This window comes from Amia ocellicauda, chromosome 17 (assembly GCF_036373705.1).
Source record: "Amia ocellicauda isolate fAmiCal2 chromosome 17, fAmiCal2.hap1, whole genome shotgun sequence".
Taxonomy (NCBI): domain Eukaryota; kingdom Metazoa; phylum Chordata; class Actinopteri; order Amiiformes; family Amiidae; genus Amia; species Amia ocellicauda.
Genome location: NC_089866.1, coordinates 9,437,256 through 9,460,391, shown reverse-complemented (window position 1 = coordinate 9,460,391; position 23,136 = coordinate 9,437,256). Strand labels below are relative to the sequence as shown.

At 43.1% G+C, this 23,136-nt stretch overlaps 1 protein-coding gene across 4 annotated transcripts in view; it reads right to left on the bottom strand.

Moving 5' to 3' along the window:
• Window positions 1-23,136, bottom strand: part of aanat2 (arylalkylamine N-acetyltransferase 2) — a 49,663-nt gene that overhangs the window by 18,196 nt on the left and 8,331 nt on the right. For 2 of the 4 annotated variants that reach the window (XM_066688839.1, XM_066688841.1), the window contains exons 2-4: window positions 13,764-13,970; window positions 13,153-13,268; window positions 6,909-6,974 (exon numbers count right to left, since the gene is read on the bottom strand). The gene's annotated coding sequence lies outside the window, so the exon portion shown is untranslated. The remainder of the gene's footprint in view (window positions 1-6,908; window positions 6,975-13,152; window positions 13,269-13,763; window positions 13,971-23,136) is intronic. The other 2 variants (XM_066688840.1, XM_066688842.1) reach the window with 1 other exon arrangement.

The following is a 23,136-nucleotide window of genomic DNA, read 5'->3' as shown; positions in this document are numbered from 1 at the left end:
GCCAGGAGTGGTTCTGGTAAAGCAGGCACAGATTTAGCTTCCTGTCTTTTATTGTCACTCAATGCCCATGTTTAGATGATAATTTATGCAAAGCAGGGTTCTGGTTATTTGCCATTGGTTGCCTTCTTTGTGGGGGGGGAGGAGAAATTACTTTACATGCATGCTCATAAAAACACAACACAACACACACAAATGTTGGCAAACACTTTATAGAGTTCCAACTACCATTTATATTCCAGCACAGAAATAAGGAATATTCCATTTAGCACTGTTCACAAGACTTTGGCGATCCATTGCAGATTGCAGCACACAAAGGGTCACAATTTCAATACTACATGACTAGTGCCTGTTGACTGGTGTCGGCTATGTCTTAAAATATTTTGTGTGTGTGGTAAAGTCTATGTTGGATAGCCAAGGCAGCCAGGAACTTCAGGGGGAGCTGCAGTTATATTTCCTGTAATGTGTGTGTGTGTCTGCCGTGTGTCTGTCGTGAGTCCCTATCAGGCATGTCTGTATCTTTAATAAATCTTAAGAGTGTCACTTCAACCCCCCTCCCCTCTTTCCCCCTCTGATGCTGTTGTAATGTTTCATGTTTTAATGCCTGCCAAGCAATCTTCCTCTGGCCCTCACATCATTGATTCAGACATGCTCTTCAGAAGCCTGCAGCTACCCCCACCTCTGCCCTCCTTCTCTCTCTCTTTTTCATCAGACAACAGAGATAAAATAATTACAATTGAGTTCATTACAGGGAGTAGCCTGCTTGGGTCCCAAGTACACAGCGAGGTAATATTGATGCCTGTTCCTTGGAATGACACATTATTTAATCTGTTAACCCCAGTCTGTGCACTCCCCCCCTCCACACGCATACACACACACTCTCTCTCTCTCTCCGCCTGATTCCAGTCATGATTTGTGAAGTGTCCTGTTGATTTTACTGTTGGCTGCCATTGTTGCCAGTAAATGATAATTTGCTCTTTGAAGCAACGTTATTGTTAGCAAATCTGCAGGGGCCATTGATAATTATAGGCTGCTGGAGGAGCGGGGGTCCAGGGCTCAGACTTGCCCCACTACAATGCCTGCCCGCCTCCCATATTGCCATGATAACAATAGCACTGTGTTCCCTATTGACTATAAATACTCTTTAGTCCACTGACAGGGTTCAGAGGTATTGAAATCTGTTGAGCTAAGCACAGCTGAGCAAAGTTCTCATTTTTAATATCTGTCACACTGGGAATCGATCGCTTTGATGTGTAAGTCAGCCTGCTGTACCTGTTGCACTGACTCGCCTCCTGCATTATCCTTGGTCCCAGCCAGGGGGCAGCCTTAGTACAATAGGCTCAATGGATATCTATTATTATTATTATTATTATTATTATTATTATTATGATTTATTTCCTTCCAGACACCCTTACCCTTACTCTCAAAACTATATCTTCATTTGGGGGTTGGGACCTCAGCAAAGGAAGTAAGTTCTTTACAAGAACCAATAAATCTATTAATGGAGTGGTAATGTATATACAGGACCAAAAGGTAAATAATAAGGTAAAAAAGACCTGCGCTACCAAAGACTTTGTGACCAAACGTATGTGTGTAGCCAGTAACTCTACACACTAGGAATATGAAACTCCAGAGACCTACAGCTACAGCCTGTAAGAAACAATCTATAATCACTAGGTCACATCTCTCCTAGCCCCTCCCCTTCTCAAATCTTGTTCACATCAGTAAAGGAACTAATAAGAAAGCAGCGGAAATCACACTCCCGTCTCCCAGTTAGTCTTTATTGCCTTTATAAAGCTTATTGTGATCCACTGTGGATGAGGAAACACACACACACGGCAATGGGACCGTAGAGAAGCTCAGTAATATAACACACTGATTGTCATTCCAGATAGGGTGCTGTCACAGTGCGTATGTGGGAGTCATAGAAGAGCTGCTGTGAAGGTGAGGGTAGGGTTTTCATAGTAGGAGAGAAAGACAGTGGCCTAGTGCAGATTACTGTGCAGCACATGCTCCAGCCCTGCCTCTACAACCTAGGCTTCGTTAGGCTGAACCCTTCCCACACACTGCTAAGGTTTTGTTTGTTGCATCATTAACACCACAGTTAAACTGACACACAAACGGTACTTCCTTGACCAAGAGGAACTACTGCCGACATCAGTAAAGTGGTGTATTGAGCACTCTGGTCTTATCTCAAATCGTATCAGTCAGGCTGTGCGCACGGAGCTGACAAAGCAGCAGGTAGTTTGGGACTTCGTCTGAACACTTTCTAACGATATCCTTGGCAGCTCTAACTCAACGATAAGGAAAAACACTGCTCTGTAGAGCCACTCCCCTATTGCTATAGATAGAAAGAAATGAGGAAGTAAACACACAGGCTGTTACCTGCATGACACCTGCGTCAATACTGGTGGAGGGACGACACGCCAACCGTTGTAGTTTATTCACACCAGCCTTATCAATCAATCCTCCTCTCATTAACTACTACTGTGATCACCTTCGCCATCTGCTGGAGAGAATGTGAACAGATACTCCCAGTAAGGCATTGTATGAAGACTAATGTACAGCAGACAATGAAGCTTGATAATTGTTGGTTAATTAGTAACCACGGAAACTACTGAAATTACCACTCCAGTAAGAAAGGAGTAAGACAAGAAAGCAATCCTGTCTATTCAGAATGAGATAGATAGATACACCCACAGACCAAAAAGTATATTAAATCCTGATACTAGACACCCCAAAAGATTTCCATTCTATGTCCGATTCTTGGCTCAGATGGGACTGGACTGTGAAAGACTAAGTGATGAAGAAACCACATCAGTTGGAATTGATGTAGTCTATTTTCTTTTTTAAACATTCCACAAATACATTTCCTATGGGGTGAGACAACAAAATAGGCATTCCTCTCTGCACACAGCATGCAGTCACCACAGCTGCTCTTTAAAGTTGGTCTGGGGGGTGACCCATGATGCATTGCCTTCCTCGAGCAATATTCAAAAAGTACAAGGTGTTACTGTTCAATGGGGGATGAATGAAAGTCATGGCAGTTACCGGTCCTTCGTTTGCAAGAGAGCACTGGATCGGTCGGTCGGTCGGTCGGTCACTGCCCTCTCTTTCCCCTCTCCCCCCACCTGCAGCCTGTCATTAATTGCAGATTGCTGACGTGCTATGATGTCACTGGGACAAGTCCAGACTGGCCCGGCACAGCCCCCCCGGAGGCCTGAGCATGCGATGAATTTCCTCTCTAAAGCTGTTAATGACAATCACAGGCCGGCGTGGCAAAGCCCAGCCAGGAAATTATAGTTCTGCTAGATTCACTACAAGAGGAACACCAACAGAATGTGGACTAAATGTCATCAGGTGGTAAAATGGCATGAACTCCCACAAAGACAGTTGACCCAACCCCTGCCCCCCCCCTTCCCCCAAAGAAAAAAGGTCCCATTCCTTTGTGAATCATTTATGACAGCTCACTCTGTGCTGCTGTGTGAAGCAATGCATGGAGGCTTTATCACCTGCACTGATGCTAGTGTTTTCATTTCAGTTGAGCGACAAACAATTATTCTGGCAATTAAAACTGCACAAACATACATGCATGCTGTCAAGGGCTGGCTGGCTCTAAGTTTGCAAAGCGCATGCTGCATCACTCTCATGAGTGGTCATTGAAGGTTTGCTGTAAGCCATAATTCAGATCAATTGCCAACCTGAGGCAGCCACATAGACACAAAGAAAGGTAGCAATGGGAGGGTCCAGTGTGTCAGCTAATTGAAACATCAACATGATTATGGCAGTTTTACAGCAGTACAGCTCTGGGACACAGTGTACCGTGACCACACTTCAGGGACAAAGCGTTCTACTGGCAAGGAACCTATAGGTCTAAAAGTCATTCAAGGCTGGACACAAATTTTGCCATAGGCCTCAACAGGGCAATATATTTTGCTTTGTCTCCTATGTAATGGGATAGTGCCACACAACAGAACACGACGATCTGAAAACTGTACTCGCAGGGCAATAAGGTTATTATTATCTTTTCTTTTCCTGCCAAGGACCACAAAGGAAATGGAAGTGTGAAGAGACTCCACAGGTTATCAAGATTGCAGCTCCCGACCCGTTTACTGACAGATAAGATAACCAATATTGCCTGGGAGATTAAGGTAGACACCTAATGACACCGCAGAGGAGAAAGGGCCCATCTGCCCAAAGCGGCCGATCTGGAAACACATTTGAACATCCAATTCCATTAGCATTTGAAATTGGGCTGGAAAAGATCCCCTTTAAACCAAGTTAAATTTCACTTATATAAACAGGCGGTGCACTTAAATATTTGAATGGCACAAGGTGGAGTTTTGATAGTTTTTTCCTTTAAATTACATAAACTTTAATATTAAACTATGCTACCAATGGCTCCTCCACTCAATCAAAGCTCTAGGTTATCCCTGTGCAGTGCGTTGGCGTGTGCGCAAACCTGGTCCATCTGTACTGTGCAGAACTGAGCCCGCTGTGAGATCGTGGCATCACAAAGACAGAGCGAGTATGTCCTCTATATTTATACTATACTATACTATATCTATACTCATCCAGCACACGCTTTATAGCACCCAGTGTCAGGAGAGCCAATTACAGCGATTGTCCAGCTCAGACATGGGGGGGTGCTCAGCAGCTCTGATTGTCATGTTAAACGAGGTTAAAGGAAATCCGATGACCAGGGCCAGCGTCTATAGAAAGGAAAAACACAGCTGGGGACAACATGACTGCAACAGACCACGTTGGAGAGCTCTATCGACTGGTCGTCCTCACACAGTCCTGCTCTCTGGACACGGGCCTTGTCTGCTGCCGCTACATACAGCTCGGGCCTTGCTGACCCGCTAGTGCACTGACCAGAGCCTGCTATTGTGCAGAGGGAGGTGGGCATTGTCCAGCCCTGCCACAGAGACTGACCTCTGCCCTGGCCATCTCATTAGTCTGCCCATCTCTCAACAAAACCACATCCTACAAATCAGTGCGACCCTAGAGAGTCCGGCCTGGGGCTCTACCGCAGTCCGAGTAATGACACCCTCTCGCCAGGAGCAGGGATGTCAAGCCTGCAATTATCTCCCCACTCCTGCTTGAGCGATGCTAATAAACTTGCAGACACATCCTCAATGTCTAGCCTAACAGCATCACAGATTAATCGGGCTAATAATAATAATAATAATAATAATAATAGTAATTTAGTAGATGCTTTTATCTTAAGATACCAGGAGGTTAAGCATTCGTCAACAACTGCTCCTGCAGTCACTCATTCCAGGCATTCGATTTGACATCTCTGTCAGTGAAGGGAGCACGAGCAGATTCAGTAACTCAGCCATGGTGATGTATAGGGAGTCGGTGGCTGTACCAAGGCTTAAACCAGGAACCTCCTGCTAATAAGCACCCAAAACCACCAGGCCACCTAGTCTGACCACTGAACCAGGGGAAGCACAGTGTCCACCTCTCTCTATGGGGAGAATCCTCTTTCAGTGTAGAAAACACAGAGCGACAGCTGTCTATCTTGTCATCTTATCACTTGCCTATAGTTTCACAGACCTCTCACTTTTCGCCTTATATCAACATGAACTGCAGCTAATCCCCTTGGAAGAAAAATTAAGAGAGCTCCTAGCACAGAGAAGGGCTCCTGCATGTTCCGTTTTGTTTTCACACTTATTTTGCTGGATCAGAGGAACCCCCCAAAGGGACTCCACTTTTAGTGAAGCGTCCCAAGAGACGGAGCAGCAGGCAGCAGAAACTGTTACATCATGCAGTGCACAGCTCAGAGGGAGATGTGCCCTTGTGTCTACCAATAAAACCTTTTTAAGTACACTTGGTCCTTTTCAGCGGGTGCATTGTAAATCAAAACGCTGGCCTTGTAAAGTGAAGTCGTCAGAGTCAGACTAACAACACATTTAAAAAGGCCGAGTGTCGTCTCAAAAACAAAACGTTCAATAAGACCCTCTGTTTTAATGATGTTTTGACACTTCCTGGTCTTCAGCGTTTCATTTTCAGCAGCTCCAATAGTACGTCCCATTTAGGCCGAGGCACAGAAGCACACACGCAACCCTGTGCCGTGTCTGCGTGTCTGTGTGTGGCTGGGTTTATTATCCCAGCCTTAAATCCCTAATGCCGGCACCGCGGGGTAGAATTCCACATTTTTCCGGGAGATCTAAAGAAATGCAGGATTTTCAAAGGGCCAGGAGGGAGGCTGTGTAATACTGCATTGGGATAAATTCCCAACGAGATTAACTGCCTCGATCAGTAGCCTCCTAAGAGCCTGTATGGCAACAGATGAAAACCAACCTTGCACTGATGAAGACGGCTGTCACAAAGATTTGTCTTTTACAGCTCTGTTTGCTTTAGAAGCACAGCACATCCTAGCCTGGTGCTTTGCTTTACTCTTTGATGTAATGGATAGGCTTAAGAGCGCTGACCACTGACGGATACAGTATCGCCTCAAAAGGTGCAATATGGAGTCAAGGGCCCTTCTGAAGACACTGAGCCGCCCACCTCGGGCTTCAATAAATGTTCTATGATGTGCAGCGCTACCCCTGTCATTTCTAATTCAGCTGGAGCAATTAAAGATGGTTATCACATCGCATCTGTTCATTCCACAGCATATATGAATATGAATTAAGTCATAAAATGTTGCCAAACACTCATTCCAGCATTAAGAAACTTATCTTGCGTTTCTGTGCGGCTCCTATTGTGAGGACCGTGTAACCCTTATTAATGTTTATTTTCCTTATTTTTTTAAGGGAGCTGGGTTTTAATTTAGCAGCAAATGGGAAGAATGGTATAAACCAGGGTTCTGTGCTTCTTTGTCCACAGCATTTACCTACCTTTGTTACTTTAAGAGTAAAGTACAGCTTATTAGAAAACTCATGTTGAAGCTGCAGAAATACCTTGGTTTCCACTGAGTACAGGAGACCCTCTCTCTGGATGCTAGCTGGAGAGCAATCACTGTGGTCCTGTAACAGAGAAGGACTTTGAATATGCATTTCAATTCTAACTGAACCTTAAAAAAAGAGAACATACTTGAATTGTTTTTTCCTTTTTTTTTAAGTTCAGTTGGTTTTGGTTTTGCCCCCTTTATTCAATATCTGTGCTCTTGAAATGTGTGACTTCCTCAAAGACTGAACATTTACAACACCGACTCCCTTTCTCTCGATAAGGCTGTCGCTGCATTAGAAACTCTCTCCCTCTCTCTCTCTGCAGCAGACATGGCACCTCTATCGAAAGTGCAGTCAGGTGGGCCTACAACCTGCCTACAACCTGAAGCAGCTGACTGTATTTGTCCCAATGCCTTTCATAATATTATTTATGTATTGATTTATTAGGTGATGCCCTTACCTAGGGCAATGTAGTTTTCACCAGAAACATTTTCAAAGCATTACAATTAACATCATGTAAAGTCTCGAAAGAACATGCAGGTTACAGAATCAACAGTTATGACTCCATAATCAAAGAGAACTAGGTGTCATGCTAACCCACGCTTATAATCTGTGTTTTGGGCAAAAGGCCAAAAACAATCACTCTTTATTTCCACCCCCACGGCAGGTGCCCTGGCTCAGGAGAATGCTCAGCTCTGCTCGTGTGAGCTCTGCACACCCAACGGTCATGATGTCCGAGGGCGTAGCACAAACCAGTCTGCCCACCCCCTACAACAGAGAGGGTTAATGTCAGAGTCCAGTCCGGTAAGAGGTTCCTTACTTCCCCACCCGCTCCCTACCCTTAGGAATGATTGCCTGGCAGGTAATCAGTTACAGATTAGAACCTGTCTGGCATGCTCACTGAAGGAGGAGGGAAACCGGGAGAAAATGGAGGCAAAACATTACCTAGCTACACACTCCTTTCGCCCTGCCAAATATTACACACACACACACGCACGCACACACACAGTCTCATAATCTCTCCTCATTGTGCCACTGAAAGCAAGCAGCGAAGTCGACTGGTACAACCCCTTCTCTTTGTCTCCTGGTTTCCTTTTTTTTTCTCAGTTTTTTTCCTTCCCCTTCACTGCTGCCTTTTGTTTGCCAGCTTTTGGTCTTCCAGCAGACCACCGTGTGTGTTACTAGACTCAGACCTTGCAGAGATCTCTAGCTGGACAAAGCCCCCCTCCTCCCCAGCACCACCACCTCATAATATACAAGGGTTCTCAGGGGAGGTGGGGGCTACTCCTGGGATAGCAGATATACCCAGTGTGACCCCAGACAGTTCACTGTGGATCAACACTGCATACCCCCACAGAGGGCCTGCCGAACAAAATAACCCTCATGTTGTAAATCTTTCAAGATGTTTGTCAAGGCCTTCCTTAAAAGAAGAAAAAAAAAAACCCATCTCCATCAGTGATTAGTTCTTCAGATTCAATTAAGCTAAAGTGACAAGAAAACGTCTGCTTATTCCTTATTCCTGCTGATGGTTATGCAGTTCTCAATATCTCAGATAATACCTATATTGGAATAAAGAATATTAGCGAACACAAAAATAAATGGCCTGGACTAATTCTTAATAATGGGAATAATTGTGGAATATTGTACTCAATGCATGCTTAATTCAAATGTATTCGACACGAACTCAGAAGGAGGTAGTATATTAGCGAATGCATAATTAAACAGGGATTACAGATAATAAACAAAGTGCTGCTGAATATTAACACAGACAGCGAGTGTAAATCATTCCTTCCCCAGTGCCTTCTGTTGTGTATCAATAGTTGTTATGAATGCAACAGACTGCAACAGGAAAAACCCATTGACCAGCTCTGACTTTCAGCTTCACTGCTTTGAGTGCAAAAAAATAATACTAAGTTTGTAATAATGCTGCTGGGTTCTGCTGTCGGGCAGAAAGTTAGGGATCCCCTTCTCTGTCCCAGGGGACACCCAAGGTTAAACAGACTCCATTACAAAATATTAATGCAGCCCCCAGCTAGCCCTTGCCTTCCTGTGGGCTGAAATGGTCACAGCAGCAGGTAAACAGCAGGGGGCACTGTGAGGCCTGTCTCCTGAAACAGATACAACCCAAGGGTAATGTAGTGTAACTGGCTGAAGAAGAAATCTGATATTGCTTAGTCATTTCCCTTACCTAGATTAACCCTCCGACAAACTGGTGCAAGGAACTGGTGCGAGGTCAAGGACCCCAGTGTGATATGTAAGTCACATACAGAAGGCTTGGCATATTTCTGTCAAACCTGTTAAATGTTTGTGACATGTAAGTCACGCTGGGCTCTGAAAGGTCAGTATAGTTATATACACTAGGAAGCACACAGTACAAAAACACTGTCAGTTCTGCCAGCAGCTTTTTCACGCCTCCTCCTCCTGTACAGCGTGTTATTTTGCCTGGTCGAACAGTAGTAAGAAAACCACATTTCTCTCTCCTGAACACCAAAAACATTTCCTCCCGCTTCGACGAGAGGAATATGAACGTCACTACAGCGCAGTTACCGGGCTGTACATCTCGGCGTGGGAGAAAGGCAACCAGACAGCAGGGGGACAGACAGAGAGAGGAGAGGAGAGGAGAGGAGAGATCACAAGCATCATCTCCCGATAGGAACTCATCCAGTCCCCAATGAAGGGAGCGTAGCTTCAATTCCCCACCCAGGACCTCACCTTCCCAGACCCCTCACAGATTACACACAATTTTAAAGAAGATTACTGGCATCCTAATCAAGTTCCTAGCAGCGCAGTAGCCTTCTTGGGGTTTTTAATTTCACTGTAATTGCCACTAATGGGTTTAACCTTTAGAGAACTGGATTCTGATTTCACATTTCCTCTGACACTGCAACCCTCACCCCCCACTTCATACACACACAAACACACACACACGTTAATTATAAAAACCCATCTGCCCACAGCCACACAGTGCAAATGGGCAAAAGGAATGAAAACATCCTGGGCACAAATGCTTCACTCTTCAGATTAGTATTTTTAAAACCTTTACATTATTATTATTATTATTATTATTATTATTATGAAGAAGTAGAATTTCTTTGCAGGCATGCTAACCCAAGTCAATTTCCCTCACCATTTTCACAAAACATACAACATTTTTGGACAAGTGCAAAAATAAATACCATATGCAATATTTCAACTAACAGCAAGTACAAAATACAGGGCAATATTCTGTTTAGGGGTTGTTCAAATACAAGCAGGACTGTGGTAGAAGTATACTCATGATCACGCGCCTAAAATCTATGTATTACATTCTCAGATCATTTGTAAATTTCATCTCATATTATGTCATTTTTAAAAAGAAGTATAAAACATTCTCAGATCATTTGTAAATTTCATCTCATATTATGTCATTTTTAAAAAGAAGTATAAAACAACAACAACTGAGATGCTCCCACTCATCGCCCACCCCACAGTAGTCCAGTGCTGAGAATCCCCCTTCCTGCAGTGCTGGCGCACATTTTCATTTGCTAGAGAAAACTGTCAAAACTCCAAGTTGACCCAAGACAGGAGCCTTCTCGATGGAAAGACAATACCCCCCTCACTTCAGTAGAATTCCTCTCTGCCAGGCCTGTGACGGAAGAGCACCAGAATACGTGCGAATGTGTGTGTGCGTGTGTGTGCGTGCGCACATGTGTCACTGTTGTTGTCTCAGGCCTTCGCAAGCCTCTATGCGTCTTCGTAGCTGACAGATTTAACAAGAGATGAAAAAGGCCTGTATTTACCAAACAAACACTGATAAAGATTGAAACAGCAATACTGACAAACCTTTCTGAGAGTGACCTTCAAGCAAGTATTGTTTGAAGCGTACTGGTTTTATTTTTCTCCTTTTGGAGGAAGGCAAGGCAGTCTGCTGTTCTCAATAATCATGGCCAGAGTCTGACTGGTATTGCTGTAGCTCATATAAACACACCTGATTGGATTGATTGTAAATGAAAGTGGGGTAAGCAACTGATGCTAGACAGAGCAAGGCAACAAGTATAAATACTGTGAAAGCTGGCTCATCAAAATACAGCTGAACTATGCACAGATAAGCACTGAAATATATTTTGTCAGCTGTTAAACTAATAATTACATGAATATATAAATAGAAACACCACCACCAAACATCTACCTGCTCTACCCAAAAGACAGATCAGCCACAGGGCGGCCCAGTCTGGACCAGCCTATGTGGTACTATATTCTGGGCAGAGAAAGAAGAACCACCAAGCTGGGGCAGAGAGAAAGAGCACAAGCGACTGTCGCCCTGAACTTTTAGCGTTTGGTATCTTTTTGCCATTACTCAATCAGCACTGTGTGGTAATGGCAATACTGGGCTCCTTTGTCATTTATATATTGCATGTCCCGCTTTTTTCAAGCCTTTGGTAATGACAAACTACCTATCCTTTCACAGCTGCCTTCCTCCTGTAATGACCAATTAATGAATATATCCCTTCCCAAGAATCTTCTTCCATGTATATTTGTTTAACAAAGCCATGGAGAGTTAAGAGAGGATACTGACTTTTTGAAGGGAAGGGATTTTTCTAGACAAAACGGCCCAAGCCCAGTGTGGGTCTGCTCTCCAAACCCCTCAGAGAAAGAAACCCTTAATTAGTGTAGTGGAAATTGAGGGGTATTTAATACCACTTGATAACTTCAGAAGGAAATCCTCTAATTAACTCCCATAATTAATTTACCCCTATAGTCATTATGTTCACTAACCCCATTCATTAGGAGACGGGAAGGAGAACAGAAGAGGGGGTGAAACAGATAGGGGGCAAGCCGGCAGATGGACTTCCATTTTAAAGACACAAAAACAAGAGAGAAAAACACGTGTATTTAATAAAACGTGAGAGAAAATAGATTTTAAGGAATACACTTTAAACGTAGTCTATCAGTGGGGCACTTTTTCTTTTTTATTTCACTACATTCATAACAAAATATTTACTTCAGTCATAAGTCTCTGTTTTTCTCCTAATGAGTTCTCAGGGCCTATTTTTGCTGCATGTTTACTAACACTGCCACAAACGCCAAACAATATAAAGAGATTTTAATTAGGTCTCCAGTGTCCTGCAGGGCTGTGGTCTAGCATTGATCCAGTGTGGGCAGTGGTGGCACACAGCAGCCAGGATCTGTCACATTGTCCGGGGGGGGCAGGGCTGTTTGTACAACCAGCCCGGGTTAGAATTCCTTACACGTATTCTCCGTCCTTTGTGGGCCACTGGGTAATCACAGTGTTGTTACGAATGTATTATGAATCCAAAAAGAGGAGGGGGGGGGGGGGGGTGGTTAAAGTATTTAACCTTAAATGTTTTTGTAAACCATCATCGGCTACATTCACCATCCCAAAGCTAGGGCACAAAATTATGCCGTCAAAAATTACTGCACCTGGTGAGAGGAGTTTGAAAGACGATTCTTCTCCCTCTCATGCAGATATTTGCAGTGCCGCACACCTACACAGCCTTAATCACCTTGGTTATTGATTAATTCTTAAACTGCCATTTTCATTAGAAGGGCTGATTAAAGGGACTCAGACAGTGGGCAAAACACAAAGAATGAGAACCGGCGGTGATCGAAAGATGGAGGGCTTCTAAAAATAATCACAGAATGGAAATCCTTGTAAAACACAAAACACATGTTTCACAGCGCTAAAATATGCATAGGATACTGTGCTACACTATGATTCCAAATATACGATTGCAAATATATAAAAAGGATAACTAACAAAGCTTTAACTGGCCACAAATAACCCCCTCTGCCCACTCCACCCCACCTCCACCCATCACTGAGGGCTGTGTGGTGTCGGTGTCAATGTGGTCAGCTGGTGTATTTCTCAGCAGAAACCCCTCTTTAAACAGCATGCCTGGCAGTGTTGACCAGGGCTGTTTAAAGTGAGCTTATCGGCGGCCAATGAGAGCTGGCAACGGGTGTTTGGAATGCCACCTCCTGCTGAGCCAATTGTACCCATTGTGCCAAGAGGACAGTGGAGGGCGGGTCACGTGACCACTGCAGTCTCTGGTGCAGGGGGGCGGTTGTGCAGACTGGAAGCAGGCAATCGTCTGGACCCTGCAACAGCACACTATAGGATGTGCCCAGTGGGTATGTTTGAATTCAAGGCCTGCAAATCCTTTTCTAATGGCTTCGTTCATGTGCTTTTAAATGTAAACCTACTCTCCTCTACGTCTCCCCACGCCTCTCTGCATAGCAATTTCATTGCACTCACCAGGGCAGCCACATAGTGGATCTCATTCAGAGGCATGACTTGCTCTTCCACAGAAAAATAAAGAGGAGACTTCGTCTGGAACTGCCATTTCAATATCTCGATCGATCATTGGAAATCTAGGGGACAATAACAAAGACAATATCAATTGTGGTCCAATAAATCAGCTTTCTTTTTTTTTAACTAAGCCCTACTGAGACAGAGATTAGTGTTGCAGTAAAGACTGAACAGGGTTTTAGAGTTATAAACCAAATAATTTCCCCTGAAGTGACCATCAGATGCCTTGTGGGCTAAACTGAATAGAGGTTGGTTTCTTTTGCACCCTAGATCTCAATTCCATTCTATTTTTCTCAAAATGTATCAATTCTGGTGTTGTAAACAGAAACAAACGTGGTGCCACAAAGGTAATCTTACTTTCACACCCCTAACACTAGTGCCAATATAAGTGCCTTTTCGTTGTTTCACAGCAGGAAACCTTATTTAGCCCCAAATGAAAAACCTAATCCACAACAATGCTTCATGAAAGGGTCTACTGTGGAAAAGATTAGTGTAAAACCTCAGGTCAGTGTCAATGGACTTCCACAAAAAAATAAAAATTTGAAAAAGTGTAAAACCTTTTACTGTCTTGTTTCTTTGCTCCAGTCCAGAGTGGCCCGTGGCAGTGCCCATACTGAGAGGGTCGTAATTGGTGCTGGCAGGAGATTCTCGGGCTCAGGTGTCACTTCTGTCAGAAGGTGGACAGGGTTGGGCCTGGCAAGGGCACAGCTAAGCTCATTAAAACAGTACAGACCTGTCCGGTGCAGCAGTGCTAACAATGAGATCTGTGAAATAGAAAAATGAAATAAACTTTAGGGGGGAAAAAAGTGGAACTGGAAAGGAGCACAAATCAGAGTTTAAACCTTTCATCTTGTTGCAACAAGGGAAGGACTATGGGGCTAACTCAGTAGTGTGCACATGCTAATACACACGGTCAAAATGATGGGGCTACCTGGAATTTTTAAACTGGTTTCAGTGTTGTTTTTATCCCCAGAATCTTAGTAAGATTTCAGTGGGAATATGGAGGGTTTCTGCACTACTTGCAAAAGGCCAGCCTGCTTTTCTTTGGGCTCGTCTGTCTGACAGTGTTTTGGACAGCCGCAGAGTGCTGGACTACCAGCTCCTCCCACTGCCCCCCCCCCCCCCCCCCCGGAATCATTAGCCAGAACCTATCTGAGTTTCTATCCTCTTCTCTGCTCTTCTCCCTACAGCCTTCTTCTCTAATTAACCTTTGGTCTTATGAGCCCTAAGGACCCAGGGGATCATCTAGCACTGCACCGACCGATAACCACCAGTCTTGGGTCTGAGAAATGAACACCAGCAAAACACGGCATGGGCAGCCAAAATAACACCTATTTTTAACAGTTCAATTTTACATAGATGAATACCATAGAATACATTTAAATGTAAAGCTCCTTTTTAATAGGCTGATCTGTACTTTTCTCATTTGTTCTGCCATGCCTTGAAATATCCACTAATGTAAATTATATAATAAGACAGAAGGCTGTGTCTTTTTTTTATTCCTTCTCACATTACTGATTTGATTTTTTTTTAATAGAGACCCAGTTGGCGTCTGGGTTTGATGAATTTGTTTTAATTAACTGCAGGGTGATGACTCTGCCATGTTGAAACTGCAGGGAAGTTCCACAGACCTTATGTAAAATCCCTTGTGATCAAAGGCTGCAGGGACAACATGGGTTATTCAAAATGAGAGTTCAATGTATATTTCCAGAAGTATTGTACAATGCTTCTTAAAGAAAAGGTTCCTAGAAAATATAGCGTTACTCCGGATATAATTACACTTTTAATTGTTCACGTACTTCGTTTAGTCCAAGTCCAGTACAATCACCTGTCTGATGTCACCAGCTACAGGTGCCTCCCCCTGCACTGTAGTTTGGAGAGGGGCAGCTGGGAGCGACAGCCCCTTGCACAAATGTAAGCTGCCATCTTGAAACTGACACTGTAAAAATCAGGTTGTGAAGTATGGATGAATATAACGTAAATCACATAAACAACTGAAGAAACAAGTGGGGCTGTTTTTTTAGAAAAACCCTCTCTTTGCTCTATAAACCTCTTTGGTCTAACTTGCAGGGAACAATGCCTAGAGACCTCACAGCTCTCTCTAGCTTCACACACTCAGTCTTGGCAAAAACAGCACAAAGGGAGGCAGCAGGCACTGCTGTTAATTGCTTCATATTCGCATTCAGTCTGACAACTTAAAACCAGGGTATTGGACATAGAAGACACCTTCAAAAAACTAACTGATCCCGTCTTCAGAAAGATAATGCACAGACATCTCTGGTGAGGTCCTTTGAAGTATCCCTTGAGATTCACAGTCAGGCAAAAGAACTGGGATCACTTTAGTCCAGAAGTTTGCAAATGACACATTATAAACAAGGAATGAACAAGCTCTTAATACTGGATTAAGCAATAACACAGTTTATACTGGAGAACAATCTCACTATTGTTCCTAAAATGCAATTAATCATCAGTAGTGGTCACTTACTAGCAGGTTACTGGAATTCTATATTATTAGACCGCAGCTTTTAAAGAATATATGAATGTACTTTGCAGCCATTAATCTCAATCATTTACCCAGGTGTTTAAGTATTCGTAACAGTGTTTTATTTTCTGTGGGGAAAGCCTTGCAGCATTTCAGCAGTATAACAGAGGGAGATCGGGGAGAAGCAAGATCACCCCATCTCTCCCCTCTTTCCCATCCACTCATGGCAGTCTGCCCACACGCCGCCCCTGTGTATGACACTGGCAACAGAGGTGAACGGTGACAGGAAACCACACTGTAGTCCCATAGGGCACCTGTCCAACCACAGATATGCCATTACCACTGCCAACCACAGGGCTCTGGGGGCACATTGGGTCTGGCAGCACACTCATTCAACGCAGGAGTAATTAAAATGTTAGCGAGAAGAGACGGCTAACTATGGTTACCTAAGGCTACATCTATGGGCATATCCTAGCTTTCCCATTGGCTATAAGAAGGAGGGCCTGGGAAACAAAACAATATCACTCTCAAGTCTCCAGACTTCCAACACAATTTCCTCTGTAAAACCAAATATTTTAACAGTCAACGAGCAACTGATAGAGCCTCCATATGGCTTAATTGCTGAAATATGATCAAATCCGTCCTCAAGCCATTAATGCCTTAGAGAAAGCATAGTAATAATAAAGGATCCAAAATAAAGGATCTTGGTTGTCAACTAACAATGTGCATACATAGAAAAGGCTCAATGTATGACATCTCTGCACTAGATTTCTCGTGCTGTCAAGGTGCTGTTAATGCATCTGTCTCAGCACCAGCCTAATCGAAAATCCATCCAGTCATATGTAGAGAAGTCAATCACAAAGCACTGTGTCATCCATCAGTGGCAGGCAACCAAGGTCCTCACCTGCTTCTGTACAGAGGACAAACTTCTCAATATCTCAAAAGTCTAAGACCTTAGCTTTGATACACTGCACACAGCATCCAAATATTTAAATTAGAATTTTCTCAGAATACAGAGTTGGTTATCTTTTGAAGGGCCAGCTATGAAACTAAAGTGGCCCCAAGCTGCAGGATACAAAGTTAAGAACCTCAAGTTCCAAAGTAATTATTTTTGATTAAACATGGGGGAGGGGAGGAAATTTGGAAGTGCAGACCGTTCTTCTGCAATCACCTCACAAACAAATATATGGATATTCTACTTAGACAAGGTAAATGAATTACAATGTTACATGCATATAATACATTATTACATGTTACATGTTATCTTTAACGATATTTGGAGGCTCACTCAAGAGCTTTTAGAGTGGAATACAGTCTTTTATACATTTGAATTCAATTTCAGTAAAATGGATAATTGTTGTTTAAAATTAAGTTTTTCCCATCATCTCAGATGAATAATTTCTCACTGAACACAGGAAAACCAGAACAGCTGTTCAGATGACATCATTAGTATGTTAAAAGAGCTACAAACTGTTGGCAAGATATCTCAAATTACTTTTTAGAAATGCCTTTAATGTGTCTGTCTGTTTCCAAACAGTTTAGTTTTATTTATATACACTTTACATGGGTATATGTTTGTTTTAAATGTGTGGAAAGAAAATTAAAGATCAGATATGGCTTGTCATGTTCGGACTGCTCTGAGGCCCCTCTGTACTATATCGAAATTGCAATTAGTTGGGTTTTGTTACAATACTACTGCATGTTAGCAAACATTGCGCATGCAGTGTTGCTCCCTACACCTAGTAATTATCAGCACAGGTACATCTCACACCTGCACATACACACACATTTTTTGCCCCAGTGCACATACCCGTCTTACACACACACACACACACTCACTCTCATTCCCATCTCTATCCCTTTCAAACAATCCTCTACCTATGAACCCAACAGAGACCATAAACATCTCTGTAGTACTCAGGTGTCCAATTACAAGCTCTGCAATTGGCACAACAGGCGAAGGTGTGCTCTCTGGGCCCCCTGCCGCCTTCACTAACAGCCTGTCTCCACTCTTACATTGAAACCACAGCTGCCCTGTCTTCGGGATGCTGGAATGGCCTGAGACACACACACACTGCCCCCGCTCCACTGAGGATTTCATACAGCTGTACATTTATGCTAGTGCACCAACCTCCTCTTTGCACACAGTACACTGAGCAATCCCTGGCAGCTGGACTGATATACAAAAAGTCATCCAACATACAGAGCAAAGGAGTAAATATCAGACAAAGATGATTATGAAATGCATTTATTCACCAATACTAATACAATAAAAAACACACAAAAAATTGGACTGTGTGTTAAATGGTGGCCAGCCACTGCAAATCCTGTCACCACATACTGTAACTATTATCAGTGCTGTCCTGGGATAATACACATGTGGACCCAATATGTCTTAATAGGAAAGAGTGGGCTAATGGCAATTCAGTGTATATAAACCTTTCTGAGTGCAGGTTTAAGATGATGATGTTAAACATTGGCGATGTTACTGCCTTGGTGATGCCACGGCTCAACTGCGGCCATCAGGATGGGTGGGGAGTCATGAACATGCCACATGTTGCTCGTCCTTCATTTTCAGCATCCTTAACATTAAACCAAGCTCCGCAAAAGCAAAAAGCGGATAGAGGAAAAGCAGGGAGTTTAAAATAGTTTGTGCCCAAGAGGAGATGCGCAGCAGAGGGTTGGCCAGTTTCATAAATGGAGAGCTGCACAGCAACTTGAAAGCAGCGGCAGGTGAGTGTGCGTGACCATATTGTACATGAAAGGAGGCGGGGGTACTGCTGGTAGTGCCCGAGTAAACCAATAGCAACACATTTACATTAAGCTTTCCCAACCCCACCGCCATCCCATCCCATCCCATCCAATCCAATCCCATCTCCCAGACGACTGTCCCAGTTCACCCCCACCCCACCGAGCACCGCAGGAAGGGGGGGGGCTGAGGCCCAGATAAGCAATCTGTCAGGAACAGGTGTAGCCCCAGTAGAGCCAATCAGTTTTAATTAACCCCTTGTGAATGCATCTGCTCGGGAAGAAAGGCTGCTGTTTGCATTCTGTCCTAGGCAGGTGTTATGAGGTGTTTCTCCAGCATATTATCTGTTGCTTACCTCTCTCTCTCTCTCTTTGTGGCTTACATCTCCACTCGTATTTGATTTACTACAGCTTGCTGCTAATTTCCTGGCATGGGTAATTCAATTCAGGTATCTGATTTGGCAAACACTGATAAAGAAGAACACAGTGGTACAACAGGAGGAATCCCTACAGACCACCCTTTGGGTTTTTGTTATCTTTACGTTATTACGAATACAAATCTGTACCTGCTATTATGCCAAAGAAAGAACCCTTCATAAGGCAGCAAGAAGAGGCTCTTATCACCATTACAGAAAGCTACATCTTGTCAATACCTGACAAGGGACAAAATGTGTTTGTCTTGAGCAAAATCAGCCTGGTTTTTATAAATGGCAAATAGATTTGAAAAATAAAGACACAATACATTAATAGTAACACCAAATGCTATCTGTCTATCACACGTAAACTGTGATGGAGTTAAAATGGGAATGATATAAAAATAAAAAAGTAAAGAGGTAGCCCATCAAGGGGAAAGTTTTAATATATTTATAATGTAATGGGAGGCATTTAAGAATCCAGCTACATGTCCCTACGTGTGATCTTTGAACTTGTCGATCTGACACACTGAAGAAGGAGAAATTACAGAAGCCCTCTGGAAGCCACCTTTGGAGACTTCAAGTGGAGGGCTCCAAACATCCTCTTAACCCAAAGTCTAAATATGAATGCAAGGAACTGGATAGTGGGCTGTGAAATAATGATGGAGAGCCAAAAGGTGCTGGGAATAGTATAGCACTGGGTTTTTACAACACCATAAAGAGAGTGTGTGTGTGCGTGTGTATTTGTGAACATGTTGGTGTGTTCAATGCATGGCTCCAGCAGCCCCACCAGGCTTTCACTTTTAAAGACCCCCGCGATTAACAATCTTGTCAGTGGAGTCAGCACTTCACACCGTTGGTATTTATTTCTGGAGCATATCTTTAACAAAGCCTAGATAAGTTTCACATTAAGCAATGATGTCAATCCTTCTGCTCTGAGGTGATGTGTGGAAGTGTGACTCGGTTTCTAGGCATTGCAACACAATCGGGAACGACAGGAATGACAATAGTAATGTAATATTTCATAAGGCTGAGCTTTCCTCACTCTCTTTCTCCAGTCCATACGTCCGCACAACAAATTCATCAACTAACATGAATGGAAAAAAGACCAATTATATTTGTGAAATCAGTTCTGGAATAGAAGATAATCTGATAACGATACACCAGTGATGTCAGAGAGGTTTTGTGTAATAAATAAATATGAGATAATAACCCTGTTAACCTTTAACATTTTTTTTTAATGTACCCATGATTCCAAGCTCATCAGTCGGGAGACCTCCCCCAGGACTAATGGGCAGTGCAGATTAATGGCTTCCGCCATCTGACATATGGATTGAAGAATACACACTATTTTCCATAATTTGGGTAACCAGTCCTTTATTGCTGACTTTGCACTTCAGTTTCCATCGATCTTGTTACAAATCTCACCAACTTCCTTTAAGAAAACTATCTTCCTTTGATTCCCAACACAAGGGAAGAGCTGAGATTTCTGGTTACGTGGCAATTACCACAGAATTACACCATGCTTTTGCAACCTAAACACTCCCTGCAGAGAATGGAGAGAGAATAGTAACACAAACTGAAATGAGAATAACTTTGTAGCATCTTTAAAATAAAACAATAAAACATGGGGTTGGAGTCTTATTCATTAGGATATCCTTAATCGTGTTACTGCAGCTACCATTGCTACATTGCGGATTCATTCCCTGCTCTCTGGCTAGTGCAGACAGAAGTCCATCAGAGGTTTGTGAGAATAACATTCCTAGCAGTGTTCTTGAAAGCAGCCTGCTAGTGTTATGTCACCTGACTTACCTCTTCACACTCACACCTGCCACATCTCCAAGATCTAAGCTATTCTGATAATGCACAGCACACTCTTGTACTATGAATTAATTTCTAAATGCTTTACAATCACCACAACTGTCCAGCTCAGTCCTCCCTGGCGCTTAACTCCTCTTGTAGTCTTGAATCCACACAGAGGCCCTCAGCATGCTGGAATACTCTTTTACCATAAACACGCCAAGGAGAGAGGTGACCATGCAGGTAAGGGAATATCCATAAATTATGCTGCATTGTGATTTGCACAAATTGCTACTGGTAGAGAGACGGCCCAAGAAAAACAAACTGGAGTTCTGGATAAAGAGAACAGAGCATGGGAAGAAAAGTAGACTGGCAGATATATGGTAGACAGAATGATAGATATAGAGACTGATAGATGAAAAGGCTGACAAATTCTTATGTGCTAACACCATCAAATGTTACATGAGCAGTCGAGAGCTCAATCTTGTCTGTGGTGGGCTCATGCTCAGGTTCACTCCAGTTCTGGGACAACACTGCATGCAATGCCCAGTGACCTCACATACAGGATACTCATTTATTATGGATGGACATAGTGAGAAGTCCCATTAAATGCACAAAGGGCCACAGATCACATTACTCTATGATGTCACTCCATGCAGCATGCTCTCCAATGGGAGGGGAAGCCCAGCAACACTGTGGGCAATCTGGAGCCAAAAACAGCAGCAGTGAGCAGGATGGCAGGCCCAAGTCAGCAATAACTTTCTTACTGCACCACTGTAGCAAATATCTCCAAAGTGTCACACATACTCTTTGATGGGAACAAGCCTGTCCCGAAGATCACCCAGACTCGCAACAGTTTCAATTATATGTAATATCTTAAATAAGAATAGTTACGATCGAGACAATTCATTCATGGCTACTCCATCTCTATGGCCTCCACTTCCAGACTGTACTCAACTGAACCACCACAGAGACAGACTCAATCTGGAGCTGACGAGTCAGGGCATAATCTGCCCCCAGCTCCCCGCTCTGCTTATATCTGTGTGGACAGGCAAGGGAGCTGCAGAAGATCATGCAGAGGGAGAGCATGGGCACATTGCTGTGCAGGGTTTGTGGGGGGGCGGTGCAATGGCCAGTGACAAATCCACGGGTATTAAGAAGCCAGGAGCAGAGCCAGGCTTACTGACAGGACAGCAGTTTCCTCAGCCCCAGGGAAGGTGTAGTGTTACACACTCAGCTAAAGGGAGACAGATGCAGGCTTTACCGCAGACTTGAACTAATCAAATGAGGGTCTGCCATTAAAACAGAGCAAGAGAGAGGAGGACTCACATGGGCATCCTGAGTTTCCCTTAATTGAATAGGGCTGCTGGAGAAAGACAGAGAGAAGAGCCCGCTTGCAGAATCTGAGGTTTTGACTTTCTTCAGAGGGTAGGTTTGTGAATGTACAAGCACACACATCAAGCACACACATGCACAAGTACACACACTCACACATAACCACACACACAAAAGAGATTATACATAGGCAGGTACATGAATAAACAGACCTGCAAAACAAAGTAAAAAAAAAAAATTCCAATGGAGATTATTGAAGTGTTCAAATTAAACCACAAAATCAGACAAACACAGTTGTGGCACGGTCACAGCAGGGTCTGGCACCACCTCCAACTAAAACCTGACAGGTGGCATGTCTCAGAAACAATCTCTTGTTGAGTTTTCTTGCAGCTCTAACAAATCCAATCAAATCGATGACTGTTTGCATTCTGGTCAGTCAGGCCAGCTGTGGTACTGTCAGGACTTATTTAAAGTGGATATGGCGGTTACGGTTATTATTATTATTTATTATTTTTATTTCTTCGCAGACGCCCTTATCCAGGGCGACTTACAACATAAGTGCAAAACAAAGTGCAAAATTACAGTTAAATAAAGGCATCAATCATTACAAATTGTATTTACATAAAACATAGCAATTCAAAATATAATACATTTTACAACTTCTAATTTACAATTTACAATGTATGGTTGTTTTAGTTTATATCTGAATACAAAATAACAATAAAAAAAAAATCCAAAGGACACAAGCAGATCTTCCATTTAATGAGAAAAATGTGCTCCTTTTCGAATGTCTTAAATGTAAAATTTTACTGCCAAACTCGACCCAGGTGATTTGGAAAAATAAAGAGTCACAAGTCTCTTATGTTTTTTAGCAAAGGTAAAACAAAAAAGCAGCCAGTTTACTATGGTACCAACTTCTACACACTTGAGGTGAACATAAAGATAATAGAGGCAGCAGAAAAATAAAATTAAAAACCCAAACTGCATTCAAGAACTTCTAAATGAGATCAATTTACATCCTATATGTTTGGGAGGCAGCTGAATAATTTAGGGCGTCACCTCTATTTCTCTCTTATGTGCCTAAAGGGCCTTCACCTTGTCCATTATTAATGTGCACAGGAGACCAGCTCAACACACTGCCAGACGGGATTG